The 24,981-nt window shown below is 41.6% G+C and overlaps 1 long non-coding RNA gene across 1 annotated transcript; it reads right to left on the bottom strand.

Moving 5' to 3' along the window:
- Positions 1-20,009: 20,009 nt before the first annotated feature.
- On the bottom strand, positions 20,010-23,406 carry LOC138956801 (uncharacterized). Its single transcript, XR_011452801.1, has 3 exons — positions 22,812-23,406; positions 22,113-22,288; positions 20,010-21,196 (listed from the first exon to the last, which is right to left on the bottom strand). It is a non-coding gene; the product is annotated as an uncharacterized lncRNA (long non-coding RNA).
- Between the last annotated feature and the right edge of the window lie 1,575 nt (positions 23,407-24,981).

Raw genomic sequence — 24,981 nt, 5'->3', positions numbered from 1 at the left:
TTCAAGCACCATCTTCAAAATATTGAAGCAATGATCAACATTGTGTCAGCATGTGTGTAGTTAAAGCGTGTATCCAAAGAAAACGGGTGGTTTTTTTTTAAGGGGTACAAGCAGTTGACTGGTTTCTGTCGTGTGTGGTATGTAGACCAGGTCAGGTGTCAAGACCAGGTCAGGGGTCGCGCGAAGGATTGTGGTACAGATTCACTTCTCCAGTTCTCACCTCTGCATTCGCCGATTCGGGGAAGACGATTTCATGTTGTTCGGTTTCTAAGCTCCAGAAAAATAAATAAAGAAGCTACCAAAGGGAGATTTTCTACAATTTGATCTGCACAGCGTTTTTCCAATGTCCACGCGAGGAAGAGCTGTCGAAAGCGCAGTGTCGATCTGGCAGCCGTATCCCGGTAAGTTCAGAGACAGATCTAGTGTCTCCCACTCTGATAACGTGTCACCTACTGTTCATCCGTTTTGTTTTAATCTATATTATAATACGCGTGGGATTTTTCGACGTGTGGACGTATCTCCTACCAAACCCCGCCGATTTGGCCCCTGTCCCTCGGTTATCCCGTAGGAACGGATCGCGCTGAACACGATGCGCCGGGTTAGATTAACGAGTTCGAAAGCGAAATGGCTTTTTGAGGCCTTTTTGGCGTCAAATTTGGTAGCAGACGAAATATCCCAGCTATCCCATTGGCCGAAAGCGAACGGTTTGACTAAACACTACGCGACCGCACCCCAGACGAACCTAGCCGTGTGTTTTATTTCTCTGACTTAAAACTCGGTACAAAGTATGATAATGTTGTGAAGATACTGGATATATAAAAACTATTACACGTACATGCTTTAGTTTGAGGCCCCGCGAGGTAGTGCAAGGTCGCGTGCGGTCGCGTGCGGTCGCGCAGTCTTTAGTCAGACCCAAAGCGGGGACATCACTCAGGGCAGCTGTCAAATCTGCGGCGTGTTGCATCGACTCGATATCTATGATCGACTGGTGGATCCTACAACTGGCTCTACAGGTAAATCCCATTTATCAGTCTGTACAACTTTCTTAAAGTGTTCCTAACCTTGCTGTATTCTGCCACAGGGGTTATACTATAGAGATAGAGAATTTGCAACATTATTCGCCACGTTTCTCAGTCTTCCCCGCCATTTTCATTTGAGTCTTGACACGCCACGGCTGAACTGCAGGATTTTCGCTCTTTCGACGCTGCATTCTTTGGTTGTTTTCTACCCTAGGCATAGGTTGTCATTTAGTTATAATATGTGTTTGAATCATTATATATTTTAGACGTTTTAGATTTCCATTTCGTACAAATCTATGACCCATGGTATAGGCCATACATGAGGGGGGGAGGGAGGGCGGTGCTATTACCTGAAAACAGCCCACACACATTGGACATACCTTTATTGGGTGTGTGTTTGTGTGTGTGTGTGTACATGACTTTATATGCATGGATGCGTGCACTCGATTGTGTGTGTGTGTTTGGGGGGTAAAAGAATCTTGCTTAGGCCATACATTGGGGGGGGGGGGGGGTTATTACCTGAAAACAGCATAGGGAAAATTGTGTTATGTAGACGTATTTTATGATTTTGCTAATACATTTTTTGTTCTCCCAGTCCATACATGGAGGGGGAGGAGGTGAACGGATCTTGCTTTTTCTACTTCTCTAACCCATGGCATAGGCCATACATGTGGGGGGGGGGGGGGTTCTATTACCTGAAAACAGCATCCACGCACACGCGCACACGTTCCATTGGACGTACGTTTGTGTGTGTGTGTGTGTGTGTGTGTGTGTGTGTGTGTGTGTGTGTGTGTGTGTGTGTGTGTGTGTGTGTGTGTGTGTATGTGTACATGAGTGTATATGCATGGATGCGTGCACTCGATTGTGTGTGTGTGTGTTTGAACCATGTATATATTTTCTGTTGTCATTTACTTATGTTATACTATGCGTTTGAATCATTATATATTTTAGACGTCATACTTTTTGTTCGTATCTTCACGATGGCTTTTACCTTCAATGCTTCCAACTTTCAAAGCGCTGCAAGGCTGGGAAGAGATGCGCAGTTTCATCACTGTGTGGGTGATCATTTGTTCGGGCTGGATTTTTACACCAATGAGCAAACGTATAAAGAGAAAATTTTGTTCATGTAGACGTAATCATGCAAACGTCATTCCTGCCAAAACATAATTTTTCAGTGTTGCATACTCCTGTGTATAACTATAAGGTATAATGTTTTTTTTCATTTTCTTCAGATATGGCGTCCCAACGACCAACTCACTGCGACCTCACTTCAAGACGGTGACCACAACTTGGCCTGTGAAGCAGTACCCCGACTTCGACAAAAACAAAAGCAATCTTTCCAGACCATCATCAACCAATTGTCAGATGCAAAAACCAAAGCGAGCAAAGACTTCACACAACTAACCAATCTTAGGCGTGAAAATCAACGCCTCCAGTCGGCCACCTCATCTTCATCTGCACTACGTTCATCTACACCCACCGCTGCACCAAACAACCCTGCAGCAGTAGCCAGCTAATCTTCATCTGCACTACGTTCATCTACACCCACTGCTGCACCAAACAACCCTGCAGCATTAGCCAGCTCATCTTCATCTGCACTACACGCACCGCTGCACCAAACAACCCTGCAGCAACAAGCACTCCTACAAACACATCAAACCACCTCGACAATGTCGACGTCCTAACGTTCAGTCCTGACGCAACACAAAATTCAACACAATCCACAGACATGTTTGATGCAACACAAAACGCAACACAAAACGCAACACAAAACGCAACCCAGTCCACTTCAGATGACGCAGTCACATCGGGAGAAGCTCTCCAAGCATTGTCTCAGGAATAAACATTCACATTCAACCCATTTTTTCACAACCTTTTCAGAGTCAGTAGTTGCGGGTAAAATCTGATCCCTGTTTTGAATTTTGTGGAATCATTTTGCGACATATCGATAAAGTCACGAGACAAAGAACATCAACAAAGACCATATGGGCAATCATGTAAATTTTTGCGGGGGTGTAACGGAGATCGACTTTGTCTTTATAAGAATAGGAATCACATCATCTTAAACTCTACACACGGTGACAACTGCAACGCGTGTGGCACACAGCATGACAAACAAAAAAGAGCCCCTGCAATGAATACTCCATGCTTAGTCCTATTTATCAGTTTTGGTGGCGCTGATTTGGCAAATGAAATGTTTTAATTATGTTGTGCTGGCTTGCAGCCCAAGAGAAATATTAAACAAAAGCAAAGTTATTTCTTCAGGCCTAACCATCATAATGCCATATATGCATGGTGATCTGTAAACTTTTGTTCTCTGTGCACAATGCATGTGTAAACATTTTGTTGTTCGCAGAACCAATTTCACATTTTAACCCTTAGGCTGGTTGTCGCGCTACTTTACGTATACTGTCACCTGGTTGTCACGACATATGTCGCGCTACTGGCTCAGTCTGTTTGGTCGGTTCCGATTACCTCCCATGGATGCGAAAACCTATATGACCGTTTTTTGTTATTTTTCTCTCTGTTAATTCACCAGTGGCTATGTAACATGTGTTACAGAATTGCACCAGTGTAAGGGTTAACATTTTATTTTTCACTCACATGTTTGCTGAAGTGTACAAATTTTGTTCCATTTAGTGCTGGGTTTTTTCCCCGTCTCAAGACATATATGGTGATGTGTACAACTATTGTTCTCTGGGCAATTTTTTTTGCACCTTTATGTCCCTCACTTATGTCAATGTAGCCGCTAACTTGTTTAAGTCCAGTCAATAGTACAAACGTTTCATTGTGGGTGTCTCGAGCTGTCAGGGTACTGCGACGAGATTTCTTTCCCAATTATATGATTGGTGTTATATATTGTTTTACACATTTTAACCCTTTCGCTGCCAATTAAAACTTGCGTACCCAGTGAGGTAATATATTGTACTACGTTGCAAGCCCCTGGAGCAATTTTTTGATTAGTGCTTTTGTGAACAAGAAACAATTAACAAGTGGCTCTATCCCATCTCCCCCCTTTCCCCATCGCGATATAACCTTCGTGGTTGAAAACGACGTTAAACACCAAATAAAGAAAGAAAACTTGCGTATGTGCATTCCTGACTGCCAGGGAATATTGGAGTTCGGGGTGTAATAATTCACAAAAAATTCTAGCTCCAAACTGGCAGTAGGTAGGTATATAGTAAAACTTATGTTATTTTTAAGGGAAATTGAACCAAGAATCTGTTTTTAGTGTCTAATCATGGAAATAATAATTAGTTTGGCTTATAATGATGTTTAAATATGAACTTTTGAAAAATCAGTCCGGCGCATCTTCCGGTGCCTGTGGATCAAACACAGGTGGCTGTTTTGCTTGCTCCAAGAAAGGATTATAATCGCTATCATCTACCTGTTTCCAATGAATCGTCCGAAAGAAGATCTTCCTCTTCCCCTGTCAGTATCCATAATCATTTGCACCGCCTGTAGCGTCAGTCCGGCTTTGTTTTTCCCTACTAGGGCCCGGTCGACTGTCGCCGTTAGCCATTTTGACGAGTCGAGATTTCTCTCCCCTACCCTGTCGCCAAGGCCGAAAATAGTCTTCAGACGCAAAACCGCGTCACCATTTATGTTTATTCATGAGAATGAGGTATCCTACCAAGCCATTGGCTGCTATTTGTGTGTCAGCAGTGACGTAGCATTTCTGGTTTACCCGTCCTAAGGCGCTGCGGCTGCACAAGCGCATGACGGGTATACCCGTCCTAAGGCAGTCAAGTGGTTAACTAGCATTCATCATCTTGGTTGAAGCGTGACAAAATGATTTTGTCACATTGATTGAATTCTCAGACTGTCCACATTGACTGAAATCTCAGAAAAGGGCACAATTTAACGCTGTTTTATTCTTTCCCAATTATATGATTTGTTATTGTTCACAGAACCCACTGTATATTTACCACTGGGTTACTTTTTCATTCCTATTTGCTGATGTGTAAAACTTTTTTTTGTACTGTGCACACTATTTGCTCATTTAATGCTGTGTTTATGTGTTTGTTTCACTCCCATGTGTCATATTTTCTGAGATTTCGGTCAATGTAGCCACTTTTTTTGTTTTGCCGCATTTAGCCTTTCCTTCGTAACTGTCTGCCTTCACCAAGCTGTAGATTCTTGCATTACTAATGGCGAGCAGCTACGCAAGAAAACAACAAAAGTGTATTCAAGCCCCAGTAAGGTAATATATTGTACTACGTTGCAAGCCCCTGGAACAAATTTTTGATTAGTGCTTTTGTGAACAAGAAACAATTGACAAGTGGCTCTATCCCATCTCCCCCCTTTCCCCGTCGCGATATAACCTTCGTGGTTGAAAACGACGTTAAACACCAAATAAAGAAAGATGTATTCAAGCGCCGAGCCTGGTAAAAAGAAAATATCGCTACATTGACCGAAATTTCAGAAAGCGTCACATGTTTGCTACTGTGTAAATGATTTGCAGTTCATTGCACATTGAACGCTGCTTTTCATAAGTTTGATGTTTTATCACATTTTGTTGTTCTGTGTGTGCTAGCGCTTTTTTGAGGTAACTTTGTCGCAATTACTTCTAATTTTAATATGTTACTGTTGTCACTGCAAACTTGAATTTCTTTATAATCACTAATTTTTTTACGATCAAGTCAACAAGTGCACCTTGAAGATGCAGAAAATGCATTCATTCAAGCGAGGACACACTTTGGACGAATTTGATGTCTCAGAGAGTGTTTTGTGTCACACGTGATGGCTTCGTAACGGCCGTTTTCATTATAAGCTAGCATCAATTCAACTGAATGAAACCATACATTTTCATGTTTGCACCTTTGTTAATCACCTAGCCATACAGATGCGTGACGTTTCTTTCACAATTTGTCGTGTTTAATGACGTAATTCATGAAAAAAGAAGGTGTAGTTGACATTTTGGACGGGTGCGTTCGTAACGCCCTCAGCTACCGGCAAGATGCAGACCCCGATTGCTTGAACTCCTGGGAATCTCACATGACAAGGTTGGTATTATTTTGTCGCTCATTCATTTATAAGCATGTTTGTAAAAAAAAAAATCAAATTAAAATCACGCAAGTGGGAATTCCATGAAGTTCTTCAGCCCCACCGGGTTTCGCTTGTCAGTCCTGTAATCTCATGAAGTGAGCGTAACGGCATCTTCGGAATCTTGCGATTTAAAATGAAACCTTTTCTTAAAACAAAGGTGTATGCTCACCTAGATTGCTCACTTATGACATTGTATTGCATTCTCAAAAGCGAATATTATGAATCGAATGCTTTATCCAGTGACCAAGTTTTGTGCGCACCAGTGACAGCAAGAGACGTGTTGTGAACGATGTCTCCGGGAGAAGGGTAATTATCCCCCGGACAATGAAAGGGTGTTTGTACTGTGTGTAAAAGCCTGACAGTATCTGTGATGGTTTACTGGAGGCTTACTGTGACTTTAAAGACAACGATCTGCATGTGGAAAAATGGTGCGATTAATTGGACATAATACAAATCTCGTTTGTTGGGGGCTGCGGTGATTCGCGTGAGTCATATCAGACTGACAGAGTGATAACTCTTGAATATCACTAGTGGACAATGCACCTTGGTCTGACAAGATAATTACTAATAAAAAGAAAACACCCACATGCAATGCCAATGCTTTTCACATACTGGCACATCTCCAGCTCTACCCTTGCGTAAACACAACTAAAACTTGGGGTGGTATCAATGAAACCATACGGTGTCTTTTCCGCGCTTATCGCTCACTCTACATATTTGCTTCTATTAACGTGCTATATATATATATATATATATATATAATACAGTGCAACAAAACGTTATTGCTTCATACCTAGATAAACACAGACAGACAGGCTGAAGGACATGCAAACAGACAGACGCACAGACACACACACACACACACACACACACACACACGCACACATACACACACACATACACATGCACACACACACACACATACACACACACACACACACACACACACACACACACGTGTACACTCTGACAAAACGAATGACATAAAGACAGTTACACATACCAAAGACGGGGTTGATCAGCAGCAAACACATGACACACAGTAGCTTCATACTTTCTCGGTGCAGCGACTACACCAACACTAATCGAAAACCGGGGAGACGAAAGGCAGGAAGAAAGACGCGCATTGCACACATTTTGACACAACACAACTAGCAGTACTTCCTGGTTGGCCGTTAACGTGTACACACTGCATAATCATTTATCGTTTGCTGTGCAAACATCTGCAAAGTAACTGGGTGCTTGGATAGCAGCGACCTACATAGTCATATCTCTGTTTCTCACTCTTCTCAAGAAGCGGTGATCGTAAACACAAACTCATCGTTGTCTAACGTAGGTAAGGTTGCAACACGCCGCAAAACGTTTGAACTGTATTTAGCTGACATTGGAATCCGAGTCAGATGTTTCATTGAAGGCGCATTTGTAACGGAAAAGTATTGCTATGTATTGCATGATTCGCGGACCGTTCGACAACCTTTACACTCGGTCCTCACGTGTGAACGGGACTGTTTTGCCCATATTTATTAATTCCGTATCAGTGTCAGTGCCTCAAGATATGACTGTGCCCTTGCAGTATTCAGGTCCCCTTGTTATAAATATAACAATAATAATAAGACAGAATTTCGTCGAATTTTTATTTTATTTTAGATAAGTTGAGTCTCTGTTTCATAAGTGTTTGTCTGTCTACTCAAAAGCCCCCGAGGATCCAATTACTCGAAATGTAACGTTTTGTTTTGTCATAATTCAACTTTCCATTATTCTACCATTCTTTGTTTTTTGATTCTGAATGTGTTTAAAGACACAGTAAGCCTCCCGTAAACCATCACAGATACGGTCAGGCTTTTACACACAGTACAAACACCCTTTCATTTAAACACTCACCGATTGAGAACATCCTAGGTGCCCTCCGTAAAGAGCGAACAATTTTCAAAGAATTTATTTTTGCGTGGTTTGTCTTACCCCTGAGCCATCGTGAACCCGTGTGATCCAGTTTCCCTTTTTCACAATGTAGTCGTCAGTTAGTCATTTGAATGCGACTCGATGCGAGCTTAATTACAATAGCACGTTTTTATGCACGAAACAAACGGCTGTGGTTCACAAGAACTCTAGCGATGGCTTTTGAATGTTGAGAGGAACGGCGATATGCACTGATAAACCGTCGTCTGCTACGACCCTTGCGTAACCCTGCTTCCGGGCTTTTCTTTTTTCAAACTTTCACAACTTCGAATTGTACTGAAAAAAAAGAATTCTTTTATGATTAAAGAATGTCTGTGTAAAAAGCTGTCAATTAATTTTTTTTAGATTTTAAAAGTTAGGTCTAGCGCAAAAAACGACCACGGTCCAAAAACATTCTGATAATCATCGATTCACGGCTATCGCCAGTTTACATCGATAGAATGAGACCCGAAGGGAAGTAACTCATGTTTGACCTGAGTTCAGGATGGGTCCAATAAGTGTTCGGGACAATCTGCAAAATTAATTCTTTAAAAATTGCTAGCTGCTTACGTTGGGCACCTACGATGTTCCCGTTTGGTGAGCGTTCAAATGGAAGGGTGTTTGTACTGTGTGTAAAAGCCTGACAGTATATGTGATGGTTTACGGGAGGCTTACAGTCCGGGCGTGATTTCCGGTATTCATAACAGCCGTCCTGCACCAAAACGAGGCGCCATTGTTGTTAAGGACCAAGTCCACGAAAATAAATTCTTTGAAATTTTTTCACGCTCGAGAGAAAGCAGCCAGGATGTTCCCGTTCGGTGAGCGTTCAAATGGAAGTATGCTTGTACTATATGTAGCCGCTCGGGGAGCTCTGTGATAGTTTACAGGAGGCTTACTGTGCCTTTAACTTAAGCAGTTTATTTGTTTTTAATGTCGTTGTATACAACGCTTTGCTCAGGGGATTAAAGTCTATAGGAACCAAATGAACTCACCCATGCGATGTGTACAGAGCCAAGGACGATATAGACATTGAGGTCACTAGACCCCTTTAAAAAAATGTTGTATATGTGTGTGTATGTGTGTATATATATATATATATATAGTTAGTTAGTTAGTTAGCTGTTGCTTTTCGGGTCCAGCGGACCATAATAGGCCAAATCAGGACCCCATATATATATATATGTATAGGTTACAACACGAGTGGTTTTTTATATGGCTTGTATTTCAGTCAAGACCCAGCGGATGAATATCATCGGGAGACACGAGCCTCTGGCGAGTGGCTCTCGATTGATATTCCCGCTGGGTCTTGACTGAAATACAAGCCATATAAAAAAACCACGAGTGTTGTAATCTGTATATCCCATTCTACCATCAAACACAAAGTGTAGACTACTAGCGGCACTGTTGCGATCTGTGCAGGGTAAAACAGTGTTGCCAGCGAGACTTAGCCCTTTTGCAACCTTAAACTAAGTGACCGTCGCTGAAAAAATAAAACGAATGAGTGCATCGATAAGTACGCGGTAACACTACTTTCAGACCATTTAAAAGCTTTGAGTAAAGGTTCATGAGTTGCAAGAAAGTAATGAAGTCGTATAGAAATTAATTTAGTTGAAGCGCACAATTCTTTTCTTTTGCGTTTCAGGTCGGCAGAACGGACGAAACGGGTTTGGGACCCATTTGGCTTACTCGATTCAGAATCGATTCCACGTTGTTTTTCTCGAACGTGTGTAATTATAGGCTTATTGACAGAGAAGCAAATTTTAGGGAACAAATATGTAGGTTTAGATGTAACCATTTGCTCCCTGTTTGAAATGTATCTACGTGATAAACTGTTTTGCGAGTGTGTTTGCATGGATGAACTTAAACTGGTATGGGTGTGAGGAAAACGCGACCGACACGTCTGTCACCGCCGATTGATTGCATTTTGAAGGAATATGGCTGGATTACGGAAAAATACACACATGGTAAGTTCTTGGATACCTTCATCGCCAATGTGGACTTACTGCAGAGCCAGGCAAAAGAGTAGACTTGCTCGCAAAACACGTGAAACAGTCGATGTTTGATAGCGAAGCCCAACCGTGCCAGGTAAAGGACGCTTTTCGGTGTCGCTGCGCATGTCACCAGTGACACTGACAGTGTTGTTGATTTGAGTTTGACTAACAAACTCAAAACTGTCATTTAAAACATGAGCCAAATGTGTATTGATTGTGTGATTAGTCTATGTGACAGGGCTTCTATTATCTGTGCTCCCTAGCTTCTGTCAGTTCCCACACCGACACTGCCAGAGAAACTGAAGACGCACACCAAAACACACTACCGACAGATTCTCAAAAGTCGTCTGCTAACGATGCAAGGGAGGGTACTCGTGTTTTTGTTTTGGTTCGCTAGCATCTGGTTATCTTGTAAGTTGAATGTTCGTTTTTTTCGACCTGCATTGCTTTCATAATGAAAGAAACGTTTGCTTATTGCATCTCATACATCAAATCAGTTCTGAGATTCATTTTTGCGTGCAACTGATATGGTTTTCTGAGCCGTGCAATACGATTTTGGAACTTCATACAAATGTGTCACATTGTTCCGCGCGAGGTCAAAGGTCGGGAGGAAAGTAGTTCTTTGCCCAAATCGGAATCTGCACTATCATATATTTTTTGGAGTCCATGATGTATTTATTGAGCTATAAAAATACAACATATATACCCATACTGAAGTAACAGAGACAAAGAAGGGAGGTCATGGGATATGACAAAGAAGGGAGGTCATGGGATATATATATATATCCCATGACCTCCCTTCTTTGTCTCTGTTACTTCAGTATGGGTATATATGTTGTATTTTTATAGCTCAATAAATACATCATGGACTCCAAAAAATATATGATAGTGCAGATTCCGATTTGGGCAAAGAACTACTTTCCTCCCGACCTTTGACCTTGCGCCAAACAAATCTATACATATAATAAAAGAGAGTGTCTGTCTGTCTGTCTGTGGTCGCCATACCTCTGAGATGGCAAGAGGCAGGAACAAGATAGTGTGCACGTACACTCCCTAGGTGCCGCAGATGTGCACCTGGGTTTTAGTTTCTTGATTCATTGTTTCCTTTCTCAGATTATGGAACTCCCATTTATTGAATACAGCCTATATGGTGCAAGACCAGTTCAGTGCCTACTGTTCACCTGTAGCAAGCACATCATGCCAGTGATATTAGAGACTCGCTGTTGCTCCTATGAGGGGAAGAAATGAAGAATGAAAAATTAACTGGACAGTTCCGGAAATTTCTAGAAGGTAAGGGAGATAACTCTTTTTTGTCTGTGGTCGCCATACCTCTGAGATGGCAAGAGGCAGGAACAAGATAGTGTGCACGTACACTCCCTAGGTGCCGCAGATGTGCACCTGGGTTTTAGTTTCTTGATTCATTGTTTCCTTTCTCAGATTATGGACCTCCCATTTATTGAAGACCAGTTCAGTGCCTACTGTTCACCTGTAGCAAGCACATCATGCCAGTGATATTAGAGACTTGCTATTGCTCCTATGAGGGGAAGAAATGAAGAATGAAAAATTAACTGGACAGTTCCGGAAATTTCTAGAAGGTAAGGGAGATAACTGTTCACCTGTAGCAAGCACATCATGCCAGTGATATTAGAGACTTGCTATTGCTCCAATGAGGGGAAGAAATGAAGAATGAAAAATTAACTGGACAGTTCCGGAAATTTCTAGAAGGTAAGGGAGATAACTCTTTTTTGTCTGTGGTCGCCATACCTCTGAGATGGCAAGAGGCAGGAACAAGATAGTGTGCACGTACACTCCCTAGGTGCCGCAGATGTGCACCTGGGTTTTAGTTTCTTGATTCATTGTTTCCTTTCTCAGATTATGGACCTCCCATTTATTGAATACAGCCTATATGGTGCAAGACCAGTTCAGTGCCTACTGTTCACCTGTAGCAAGCACATCATGCCAGTGATATTAGAGACTTGCTATTGCTCCAATGAGGGGAAGAAATGAAGAATGAAAAATTAACTGGACAGTTCCGGAAATTTCTAGAAGGTAAGGGAGATAACTCTTTTTTGTCTGTGGTCGCCATACCTCTGAGATGGCAAGAGGCAGGAACAAGATAGTGTGCACGTACACTCCCTAGGTGCCGCAGATGTGCACCTGGGTTTTAGTTTCTTGATTCATTGTTTCCTTTCTCAGATTATGGACCTCCCATTTATTGAATACAGCCTATATGGTGCAAGATCAGTTCAGTGCCTACTGTTCACCTGTAGCAAGCACATCATGCCAGTGATATTAGAGACTCGCTATTGCTCCTATGAGGGGAAGAAATGAAGAAAGAAAAATTAACTGGACAGTTCCGGAAATTTCTAGAAGGTAAGGGAGATAACTCTTTTTTTGTATCCAAACAAAGGAGGTAAAGCTGATGATAATGGGATAGCGAGCGTCTTAAATTGCTACAGGGCTCCGCTTACTCCCGGGCGAAGCCGGGCTTAACTGCTAGTATATTATAATACACTCTTAATTGTTTTGCTGCTAAAGAGTTCTATCCGCAGTTTTATTAACCCGTGCATAACACTAGTTTGAACAGTCGAACACTATCACAATGCCCATGGCTACAAACCAAACCAAAAAAACGAGTACCCTCCCTTGCATCGAAGCAGACGACTGTTCGTGAGAGTCTGTCACAGTGTCGGTGTGGGAACTGACAGAAGCTAGGGAGCACAGATAATAGAAGCCCTGTCACATAGACTAATCACACAATCAATACACATTTGGCTCATGTTTTAAATGACAGTTTCGAGTTTGTTAGTCAAACTCAAAGCAACAACACTGGTCTGTACTGGTGTCATGCGTAGCGGGACCCAGAAGCGTCCGTACTGCATGGTTTGGGGTGGCTTCGCTTCGTATCAACCATCGGCTGTTTCGCGTGTTTTGCGAGCAAGTCTACTCTTTTGCCTGGCTCTGCAGTAAGTCCACGTTGGCGATGAAGGTATCCAAGATCTTAACATGTGTGCATTTTTCCGTAATCCAGTCATATTCCTTCAAAATGCAATCAATCGGCGGTAATTCGCGACTTCACCAAATTGGTCCCGTTTCCTCACACCCATACCAGTTTAGGTTCATCCATGCAAACACACTCGCAAAACATTTCAAATAGGGAGCAAATGGTTAAATCTAAACCTACATATTTGTTCCCTAAAATTTGCTTCTCTGTCAATAAGCCTGATTGTATAATAATACGTTCGAGAAAAACAACGTGGAATCGATTCTGAATCGAGTAAGCCAAATGGGTGCCAACCCGGTTTCGCCCGTTCTGCCGACCTGAAACGCAAAACAAAAGAATTGTGCGCTTCAACTAAATTGATTTCTATACGACTTCATTACTTTCTTGCAACTTATGAACCTTTACTTAAAGCTTTTAAATGGTCTGAAAGTAGTGTTACTGCGTACTTATCGATGCACTCATTCGTTTTATTTTTTCAGCGACGGTCACTTAGTTTAAGGTTGCAAAAGGGCCAAGTCTCGCTGGCACCACTGTTTCACTCTCCACAGATCGCAACAGTGCCGCTAGTAGTCTACACTTTGTGTTTGATGGTAGAATGGGATATACAGATTACAACAATCGTGTTTTTTTATATGGCTTGTATTTTAGTCAAGACCCAGCGGGAATATCAATCGAGAGCCACTCGCCAGAGGCTCGTGTCTCCCGATGATATTCATCCGTGTGTGTGTGTGTGTGTGTGTGTGTGTGTGTGTGTGTGTGTGTGTGTGTGTGTGTGTGTGTGTGTGTGTGTGTGAAATGCACTGCATTCAGTTTCATTATGTGAGTTCCGCAGGTTGACTGAATGCATTGATTTCGCTTGATGCAACTTTTATTAGGGTGAGTAAAATCGTGACTCCAAGTACATGTCTTGCAAAGAAAGGCCGTTTGTTTATGTGGTAAGTTAAGAACACTGAACTTAATCGGGTACCTGCCCTGGTGACACACTGCTCAGCATATCGGGCTGCGGGCCAAACTACAAATGAAACAAATACAAGAGGGCTTAATGTGCTGATCCTCAAATTAACGACTAAAACTTGAGCATGTGACATTATTTTCTACAAAAGCATGCTTTTGAAATATTCCTAGATTTTATTGTTGATTTGTGAACAAATCCCAAATCAAATGATCACATCCGAAGATCACCGACAGGTGAACGATATAGTCACACACACATACACACATCCATGGAGACAGGAATTAACATCTAAAACGAATCGTAAACAGAACGTTCGTTGAAAAGGTTATTTAATCGGAGCAAGTTTCCTTTTAAAGGAAGCCGCTTTTGCAATTAAAATTGTATCAGCGCTACAATTCTTCCTCACCATAAAGAACAATGATCAGCAGTAAATAAGACACAGGACATGCGTTCAGGATGTGTTCACCGGATGATTATACTCTGTAGTTATTCTCACTTCCTAGCCACTGGCAAACTTAACTCGCGCATTGGAAAGGTGGGGAAGTGGTGAAGGAAAAGAGGATGGGAGTAGGGGGTGGGGGAGAGAGGGGGGTGGGGGGTGGGGGGTTGATAACATGACATAAATTGTGAGTCGACAGATCCTGAACGTGTTTCCTGGTTTTGTAGGGTGATTAATGATGCGGAAAAACGCACTATAATATATTATAAATAGCTCAGTAAAACAACGGCAGCTTCCTCAGAAAGGGAATATGAAACGATTGAATAACCAGTCAACGTGATTAATTCGCTCAACTCTAAACCAAAGGAACTATTTTTGTTACCATGTGTGCGATTTTTGCTAATAGAGTTTATAGCATGTCATAGTGTGCTAGCAAATGCAACATTATATCTACGATCTATCTTTCTACCTCTTGTGCTTTATAAAAAAAAAATCAGTTGTTAGTACTGGAATGTGTAATAATATTCGGATACAATTCGTATATTTTACTTATTTCCAAGTCAGCGAAGAAACACAAACACTCACAGGCACACACACACACACACACACACACACACACACACACACACACACACGCACGCACGCACACACACACAGACACACATACTCACACACACACACACACCACACACACACACACACACACACACACACACATACAGACACACAATTACTTTACTGAAAACTGGAAAAAACAAGAACCCCGTCTTCTTTCTACCTACTTTCGAGAAAAGAAGCCTTCAAGTAGGCCTATACAACACAAAGAAACTTGAAATTTAATGGGTAATCTCTTAAATTTTGTTACCACAATAAAAGTATGGATTCCCCTGCAACGGGTTACATTTAAAATTGTAGTGCTTCTACCATTCCTAGCGCTCACCCACGGAAAGCATGCTTCTAGTCCACATCTGTGAAAAATTAATTGGAAAAGGCATAACATTGATAAAAGCTGCAGGATCGTATTAAAAGTTTGGAGAAAAGTCCTCCCTGATTAATTTTGTGACAAAATGAAGAAAAAAAACTTGAACTTGAAGGTGTAATCAGTTTTTGAATTAATGGTTTTGATTTGTTCTCATTTGGAGCATGTATACTGTTCAAAAAAAGAAACGCATAGCTTGTAATATTTGGTTAATTTAGTTATATGGCTACAAGGATATCCACCAAACTGCAGAAAATGTTTATCTGGTCGTCGACCTTTAATCCATTGCCACAAGTGAGCTCTGCACGTGACGCATGCGTTATCAGTGGCTACAATGTCAGAATTGCTCATTTGGCATGACCACTCGTCATGCTTCAGTGTAATCTCGTGAAACTCGGGGAATATTGAGCTCTCACCATGTCTTCCAAAACCCATAAAAGCGGATTGTTTGCCACAAAGAAATCAGACGACAATTCAGCGACGAAAGATGGCCCGATTGAGCAGAGAAGACCGCCAAATTTCATTGGGTCGTTTACAAGCAGGCCAAAGTCAAAGTGCAATCGCCAGGCACTTCCACGTGTCCCAGAGCACCATCAGTAGACTGTGGGTCAGGTTTCAAGCTACTGGCTCCGTTGCTGACTTGCCACGAGCGGGAAGAGCAAGGGCGACAACTGCTGCTCACGACCGCTTCATACGGCTCCGCCACCTCCGGAATCGTTTCCTGTCGGCCTTATCTTCTGTCCAGGCTCTCCCCGGGCCACACCGATTATCGGACCAGACCGTGCGGAACCGCCTGCATGAAGCTGGCAGACCTCACAGAGGAGCTGTCCTCACCCGCCGCCATCGCCAGAACCGAGTGCAGTGGGGCAACCAGCACCTTCGCTGGACCGTCCGGAATCACTGGAGACAAGTGTGGTTCAGCGACGAGTCCTACTTCCTGCTCCAGCGACATGATGGTCGGAGGAGGGTCTACCGGAGAGTAAACGAACGTTACGCGCCCAACTGTGTGGATGAGGCACCCGTTCATGGTGGTGGAGGCGTCATGGTGTGGGGGGCGATCAATACCGCTGGAAGGAGCACCCTGGTGCACGTCCAAGGGCGCATAACTGCCCAGCGATACGTGGAGGAAATTCTGCGCCCACACGCCCTTCCTCTTCTGGCTGACCAGGATGCCATATTCCAGCAGGACAACGCTCGCCCGCACACAGCACGACTCACCACCCAGTTCCTCACCGACCACCATGTCCAGGTGCTTCCCTGGCCATCCATGTCGCCAGACATGAACCCGATAGAACACCTCTGGGATGAATTGGACAGACGTGTGCGCAGGCGAGAAGAAGCGCCGGCAAATCACCGCGATCTATTGCAGGCACTTCAGGAGGAGTGGGACACCATCCCACAGCAAGATATCCGGCATCTGATCCAGTCCATGCCCAGAAGGTGCCGGGCAGTTATTGCTGCTCAAGGCAGTCACACCCCCTACTGACTTGACAGCCTCGGCACCCAATCGTATTGATTGACTGATTGATTTGAAGATGCAAATGAACTGTGTGTGCAGTCAACTGTGTCCATACCAAATTTCAAACAAATAATCTAAATATTGGATTTTCTGTTAATTTTTTCGAAAAATAAAACAAATTTGGCAAGTAGCAACTATGCGTTTCTTTTTTTGAACAGTATACATTGTATGAGCGTGTTCTCAGTGGTGGACTCCATTATTAAACAGTTCCTGTATCTATGTTTTTGTTGCCTTTTAAACTTTTGAATGCGCTATGTAATGGGAGCAGAGAGCGAGGTTTGTCTTCCTAGGTATGTGTGTGATTGTGTTTGTGTGTGTGTGTGTGTGTGTGTGTGTGCGTGCGTGTGTGTGTGTGTGTCTGTGTGTGTGTCTGTGTGTGTGTGTGTGCTTGTGTGTATGTGTATGTGTACTGTATGTGTTTGGAAAGTTAGGGCAAATCGGACATTTAACTGTGCTCAACTGTCATCGCCGCTGGTGTGTCTGACTTACATGCTTGACTGAATTGTTAATCACGATTCAGTGATGTTGTTTGTTGTTGACTCCATCACAAATCGCACCAGTAGTCTTTAAATAATTTGTTGTCGTAGTCGTCATTCTTGTTCTCCGCGTTTTCATCTCCCTCGTCATGTTAATGTTGCCACACATTTACACAAGCAATGAATAATTGATGAACGCAGCCGTGAAAAAAGTTTTTTTTAATTTTTATATTATATCGCCGATTGTTTATTTGAACACAATGTAGGTTAGTTTAGAATGAGTGTGCATATGTTTGTGTGTGTGTGTGTGTGTGTGTGTGTATGTGTGTGTGTGTGTGTTTGTATGTGTGTGTGTGTGTTTGTGTGTGCGCACAATTCATTTTTGAATTGTTTCTCTGTCCAACTGATGTTCGTATTTGATTATGTTTCCTAGTTATATTTAGTCAAGTAAAAAGTAAATGTTAAGGGGCTTATTGTCCGTCAGGTCTTAATTGCCTATATTGGACATGAATTGGTTTATACGATTCGAGTTTTACGCCCTCGCGGCTTTTTGATGTTTGCGTGTTTAGGTGGTATCAGCCATCTGCACTTATGGTAGAATGACCAAGATCTTTAACGTGCCATTGTGGTGACACGGGGGTGGGAGATGGATACCGTCTCTGGGTCTGCACATAAAGTTGACCCGTGTCCGTCCCGGCCCGGATTCGAACCAGCGACCTCTCGATCACAAGTCCAGTGCTCTACCACCTGAGCTACCCGGGCCCCCTGTTAGTCAAGTTTTGACTAAATGTTTTAACATAGAGGGGGAATCGAGACGAGGGTCGTGGTGTATGTGTGTGTGTGTGTCTGTCTCAGCGTGTGTGTGTGTGTAGCGATTCAGACCAAACTACTGGACCGATCTTTATGACATTTTACATAAGAGTTTCTGGGAATGATATCCCCGGATGTTTTTTTCTTTTTTTCGATAACGTCATATCCCCGGATGTTTTTTTCTTTTTTTCGATGACGTCATATCGGGCTTTTTGTAAAAGTTGAGGCGGCACTGTCACACCCTCATTTTTCAATCAAATTGATTGAAATTGTGGCCAAGCAATCTTCGACGAAGGCCAGACTTCGGTATAGCATTTTAGCTTGGTGGCTTAAAAATTAATTAATGACTTTGGTCATTAAAATTCTGAAAATTGTAAAAAAAAATAAACAATTATAAAACGATCCAAATTTACGTTCATCTTATTCTTCATCATTTGCTGATTCTAAAAACATATAAGTATATTATATTTGGATTAAAAACAAGCTCTGAAAATATAAAAATTATGATCAAAATTAAATTTTCGAAATCAATTTAAAAACACTTTCATCTTATTTCTTGTCGGTTCCTCATTCCAAAAACATATAGATATGATATGTTTGGATTAAAAACACGCTCAGAAAGTTAAAACGAAGAGAGGTACAGTAAAGCGTGCTATCCTTCTCAGCGCAACTAATCAACCGACTCTTGAATCGAGAAGATTAAGGAGGTTACTTGATACAGATAGTGATGCAGTTTTCAAGACATCGATAAAGCTCATGCTGAATCATTTTTTTTATTCCCAGAAATGTACCATTGAATTGATGCAACAACAAAAATAGCACTAGATTTCTACAATTTTGATTTTGCATAGAACACTCCAAAATAATTTCCAGGGAGCATCTCCCGCACCCCTAAGTTTTTTTCAATTTCAGGAGTTATTTCCCTCATGTATTTTCATGCTTAAATGCTGTGAGTGTGATGCATGTGTAATCTGATAACAAGATCATTGATGCTAATTCTATTGCTAATGTATACATTTGATTTTGTATTTACAGAAGCAGCCATTCCTTTGCCCTCCGCATCTAGTGAGAGCTTAGGACCAGGGCCAGATCATGCCTTTGCAAAGAGGGACACGACTACATGTGAGGGTATTGTTATTGGAACACAGACTACCTCAAGTTGGCAGAGCTGCAGATGATAATTACATAACAGGCCTCTGTGATTAATCGTCCGACTGAAGATGTTTCTGGCTTGAAGAAAGACAACATGAAGGTGAAAGAGAACACACGCTCTTTTTCTGTTGATTCTCTACTGAAAAATGACACTGCAGTATGGTTTTACACATATGGTGATCTTTCGGTATGCATGTACCTACTTCGTAAAAAAGGCAGGTCTACATTACTGGGTTGATGAGCTGCCAAAGGCCACATCACTCCAAAGAGCAAGAAGCTTATTTTGTCATGTAATGGTTTATATAATTTACTCTGGTACTGTATAGAATAAAGGGCCCATTATCAATCAAATCTCTGGTCTGGTCTGAGTTTGTTTCATAAATGATTGTATGTGAGCTTACGAACATAACGATTCCCACTTTAAATAAATGCGATCAAGATAATTAGGTAGACAACATGTCAAGAGACGTTTATTCCTTATTTCTTGTTATAATTGAAGGATATTATTATGCAATATACTGCTTTGTTTTTTAAAATGGCTTCAAATTGTCTCCCTTGTACCGACCCTTAATACACAATTTGTGCATTCACTTGAGTTATTGCTTAAAGAAAATTACCCCCCAAAATTATTCAAAACAGTCTTTGACATATCTACAGTTTAATTAAAAGAAAAACTGTATTTTATTTTAAGTGATAAATAAATAATTATAGACAAATCTTGGGACTGTGCACAAACTGATCGGCTTGAACTCAAAAGTCGCAGCCAAGAATCTTCTGCAACTTTTGAGTTCAAGTCTGTCAGCTTGTGCACGGTCCCACAATCAGTTCAAAAAGAATTTTCCTTGATATAGCCTTGAAAAAAAAAAGTAAGTAACAAATTTTGTACAAACAAATTTGTTCAAGGGAGACAATTGGAATCATGTTTTTTAAAATCGGTGAATTGCATTATAATTTCCTCAAAAAAATAACAAATAACTGTGAAATAAATTGAAAAAAAAAGTGCTAACATTATTACCTTGATTAGATCGATGTGTATGACAAGGAATTTCTATGTTTGCTGATTTCGTTGTCCGGTAATGACTTTCATGCACAGGGCTTCTAAATTCACTCGCTCAAACGCTCATGTCTGCACCAACATTCACACACGTCCATATCGGCACATTCATAAGGGATGGTGACAACACGCTCTTGAACAACAAACATGGCACAAAACGAATGAACATTTCAAACATTTCGCTATTGAATCAAATCATCAGTACATGGATATCAAATCATAAAACATCTCACAAAATACCTCCTTGCCATTCCGAAGTTGAAGAAGAACACAGTCCGGCATTACACACACTACACTTTCATCACTGAGAATCGCTGTTCACAACACATGTCCTCGGCTCTGATACGTTCTCCGAATAATACACACAAGTCCTGGATGATGGTATAGTCCGTACGAAGCCGAAACACTTCTTACTATCCTCTGACACAAGTTCTTATCAGCTTCCACAATCTTCTGTCTTAACTGCAGGCATTTAAAAAATTAAACCTGAACTCACACACAGAGGTGACAGCACTACGTACCCTCCCTCGCTGTAAACAAAGTACTGATTTTACCTGTCCATATCGAAACTACATACATTTTTCACTTGACAGAACAGTTAACTGTTGCTACTAACTTAATTAACTGGTATTGGAAAAAAATATCACACCTTGAAAACCATAGTTCAGTATATCATAACTATATGCAGCCTTCAAACGGTTGGTACCGGTTGTTGAAGATCTCTTAGTCGCGCTTCCTTGCATCCGGACTTCTTGGGTCAAAATTGAGGCCTTGAAGAGTCGTCCGGGGAAACTTGTCTTGTCTTGAAGCATACCTGAAAATGAAATTATTTTTTTTTACTTGACACTGACAAATCTTATGCTGGGTACAAATGCTAAAACAAGTTGCGCCAGTCTGTCAAACATGTATAACCAATCAATCAATCAATCAATATGAGGCTTATATCGCGCGTATTCCGTGGGTACAGTTCTAAGCGCAGGGATTTTTATTTTTTATTTAATTTTATTTTTTTATGCAATTTATATCGCGCACATATTCAAGGCGCAGGGATTTATTTATTTATAACGATACTGAACGCAGTACATTTCACAAGGACAATGCTTAGCTGAAAACCAGCATCCACGTCGAATAAGGTAAATGGCAACCCAGCATAGCGCAGTAGCAAAACTGTCCCACAGGAAATCACGCTTCCCTGTGTTTAAACAAAATCTGTTTAACTTTCTAAGCTTGTAGCCCTGAAAGTCAAAAAATTATGCACTAGCCTCTGGCAAGTGATTCTGAAAACGTACCAGCCAGAGAGCAAATTTTACGAACCAAACCAACAATTTGATTCAGCATCTTCACTCGCATTTGGCGAGTAGATGAACACTTCTACTCACCAGTTGCATGCTTCTACTCACTATGGCGAGTAAAATACTTGCCACTTTCAGGGCTGGTTTGTTTTTAACCTAAACATAATGTTGTAGTTTTCCAGAAATTGCTCTACACACAAACATACACCACCGCCCTGGTCTCTTGACTAAATGTAAAATGCATAGTTTTTTGATGATGCACTTTATAAATATCACTGTTTCTCTTTCCCCAGTCTTGTAGCTGTTGTACTTGTAGTTAACAAGCTCTATATTTTAACTTTGAGACTTATGTTCTGAACAAAATAGATCACACTCTGATGTAAACCTCTAGGTAACGCAACCCTAATTTCCTTAATATTAATTATTATACACACTTACTTAACAATTTGTATGTCAGCGAGAGCAGCTGGTGCAGTTTTCTTGGCAGCATGCCCCTTCCACATACATTTGTAGTGTGTACAAGTTTTGTCTGGTGGCACAGTGTCGATTCCTTCAGCCATGTAGTGTGAAGCAGCAAAAAGTGTGGCAGCCACATGGTTGCAAGACTGTCCTTTCTGGGTAAAAACAACAACACACAATCAAATTCCGTTTGTATCATCTTGATTTTCCTTAGCCTGCTAATAACAATTAACTTTATCTTTCCTAGGAATTCCTACAGAGAGCTTGTAAGCGCATGCTGTTGATATCTATATAAAATATATACCGGCTCAGAATGGAATTTGATCTTACTGCAGTGATAACCTTCATTGACAAGAGGATTCACAAACTCATGTGTACGTACACATTAAATAAAACTCCGCACTCAGGTACCTGGTATATTGAACATGCCTAGCCAACATGGCATGGTCTCCTGGAGATACTGATTGAAATTACATAAACATGCTGCTCATAACTTTGTCAAAAAAGACAGCTTTTGCATGCAGACATTTTCAGTAGAGAATTATGAATCTCTGTGTGTGTTTGTCACTTTGTGTGCCATGCATTATATGACTGAGTATGAAAACTGATTGTGTAAGATACCAAGTAACGCAGCCATCAAGTTAATCCCACAAAACATACAAGGCCAACAACACTTACCCAGCAATACACTCGCAGTAGGCTCCAAGTGCCTGTCCGGTCAGCGTCCCCCCACAACAGCATACACTTCGTTGCGAGTCTGCTTCATTGACGTCAGCACACTCGCTCTGAGTCTGATCACCACAGTTGCTTACTAGCTGTTGTGCCATGCAAAAAGACATTTTATGCACACAGTATGTCTATCGTTTACCCCAAGGTTTTGCATTATTTGCGCTGGATGCGTCGTATAACTTGTCGAACGTCGACGCAGTAGTATCAGTAAGAAAGTTGATCCAGAGATCTGTTGATCTGTGGTCCATCACCTCTGCTTCGCTTATGCAGGGGAAGTTCGCCAAGTCTTTCGTCCATATACCACCAATAGCCGTTTCAAACCGTACCTTCGTGCATGTCCTTGACTTTTTGTTCATGATTTTGAACAAGATAATCCGTTTTCTTGCAGAATTTCTCAAAGTAATCCTCTGGCAATAGTACTTCGAGCACCGAAAGTGAATGAGATATTTCAGGCTGCCCCTTATTTCCGGTTATCAGAGAGAGGCTGCCGTGCCCTAAAATCTGATTGGTCGAAACGCTGGGGGCAAAGGTTATACGAAAAAGGTCTATTGCGGATGAGTCAGACGACAGTCTATTTGAGCGTCTCCTCAACTCAAATTTATTAATCCAAATGGAAATTATATTGTAACAATACTCATTTCCAATCAAAAGAATAAGAATGCATAATAAAAAATAAACACATCATAAGAAAATAAATGAGTATGACTATTATGAGTATGATCACAGTCTCACTAACGCAAACAGTCATCCGTCAAGTCAAGTCTGCCAACACACAACTCACTCTACACACAACAACAACAGCAACAGCAATACAATTTAACAAAAACCATAATTCCAATAACAAAAAGACGTCCAAGAGTCCACCTCCACATCAACGCACACACAAGGTATACAAAGCACCACATGTCGACTAGAACACCGCACATTATTTTGAACTACGGTAATACAGTTACTAAAAATACATACATTACAGATAACCCAGCAACAGAGTACAGTAATAATTATTACAGAGAAACATGATAGAGGCCTCTAACATGTGATTGGTTGAAAGCATGGATAGCTCTGGGAACAAAAGAATTGCGGAAACGTGACGTTCTAGCAACCATAGCCCTCAGTCTACCACTCCTGTCAATGCGTCGAGAGTCAAATTCAGGTTTCAGTGGGTGTGTCTCGTCAACGAACACACACTTCCTAGACTCGGTATGATATTCCACGAAGGTGTATTGTGACATGATGGCAGGTCGAGTCATACAGTCTCCGGGAGCGTGCGCTGCACGCCGCGACAAGTACTCGGGCCATGTCGTCACACGGGGAAAAATGTATGGCCAACCATTTTGGCCTAGACTGTATAATTTCCTAAATTTGACTCACTAATCTTTGTATTCATACGTTTTCCGACTTAATTTAACACTATAAGGACTACGACGCACACAAAATATATTTGCTTGGATGAAGGATGGTAAATGTGTCCAGTTTATTCTAATTTCAGGCGATATTTGTTTCAGATTTTCCCCGTCTTCAACATAACCCAGTGACCTCATTTTCCCCGATAGCCGTCAGCCAGTGGTTGTTGACGCACACAAGGAAGGGGAATTCCCTTCTTTCCCGCCGCTATTTCCAGCTTATCTACGGCCTTGCAATGTGACCTCAGCGTTGGACTGACAAGTAGCGCAATGTATGTGGGGGTCTGCTGATTTTGTTTATCACTTCGCTGTGTGCACGGTGTCCCACTTTTGAGGTTTTATTTTCGATGTTGACGTTGTCTGTTTGATAAAATGAAAATCTTCTGGTGATCAGTTAGGTCTGTAAAAGTAAAGTCAAATATCAAACGAAAAAGAACAGCAGATGTTACAGACAGAGATATTATAAATTACATGGAGAGAATGAATGAATGCGCTGTACTAGTACTCTCTCTCTCTCTCTCTCTCTCTCTCTCTCTCTCTCTCTCTCTCTCTCTCTCTCTCTCTCTCTCTCTCTCTCTCTCTCTCTCTCTCTCTCTCTCTCTCTCTCTCTCTCTCTCTCACACTCTCTCTCTCTCTCACACACTCTCTCTCACACACTCTCTCTCTCTTTCTTTCTCTCTCTCTCAGTCTCTCTCTCTCTTTTTTTTCACCCCCTC

The sequence above is a fragment of the Littorina saxatilis genome, unplaced genomic scaffold (genome assembly GCF_037325665.1).
Source record: "Littorina saxatilis isolate snail1 unplaced genomic scaffold, US_GU_Lsax_2.0 scaffold_456, whole genome shotgun sequence".
Taxonomy (NCBI): Eukaryota; Metazoa; Mollusca; class Gastropoda; order Littorinimorpha; family Littorinidae; genus Littorina; species Littorina saxatilis.
This window is presented reverse-complemented; position numbering and strand designations above follow the sequence as displayed.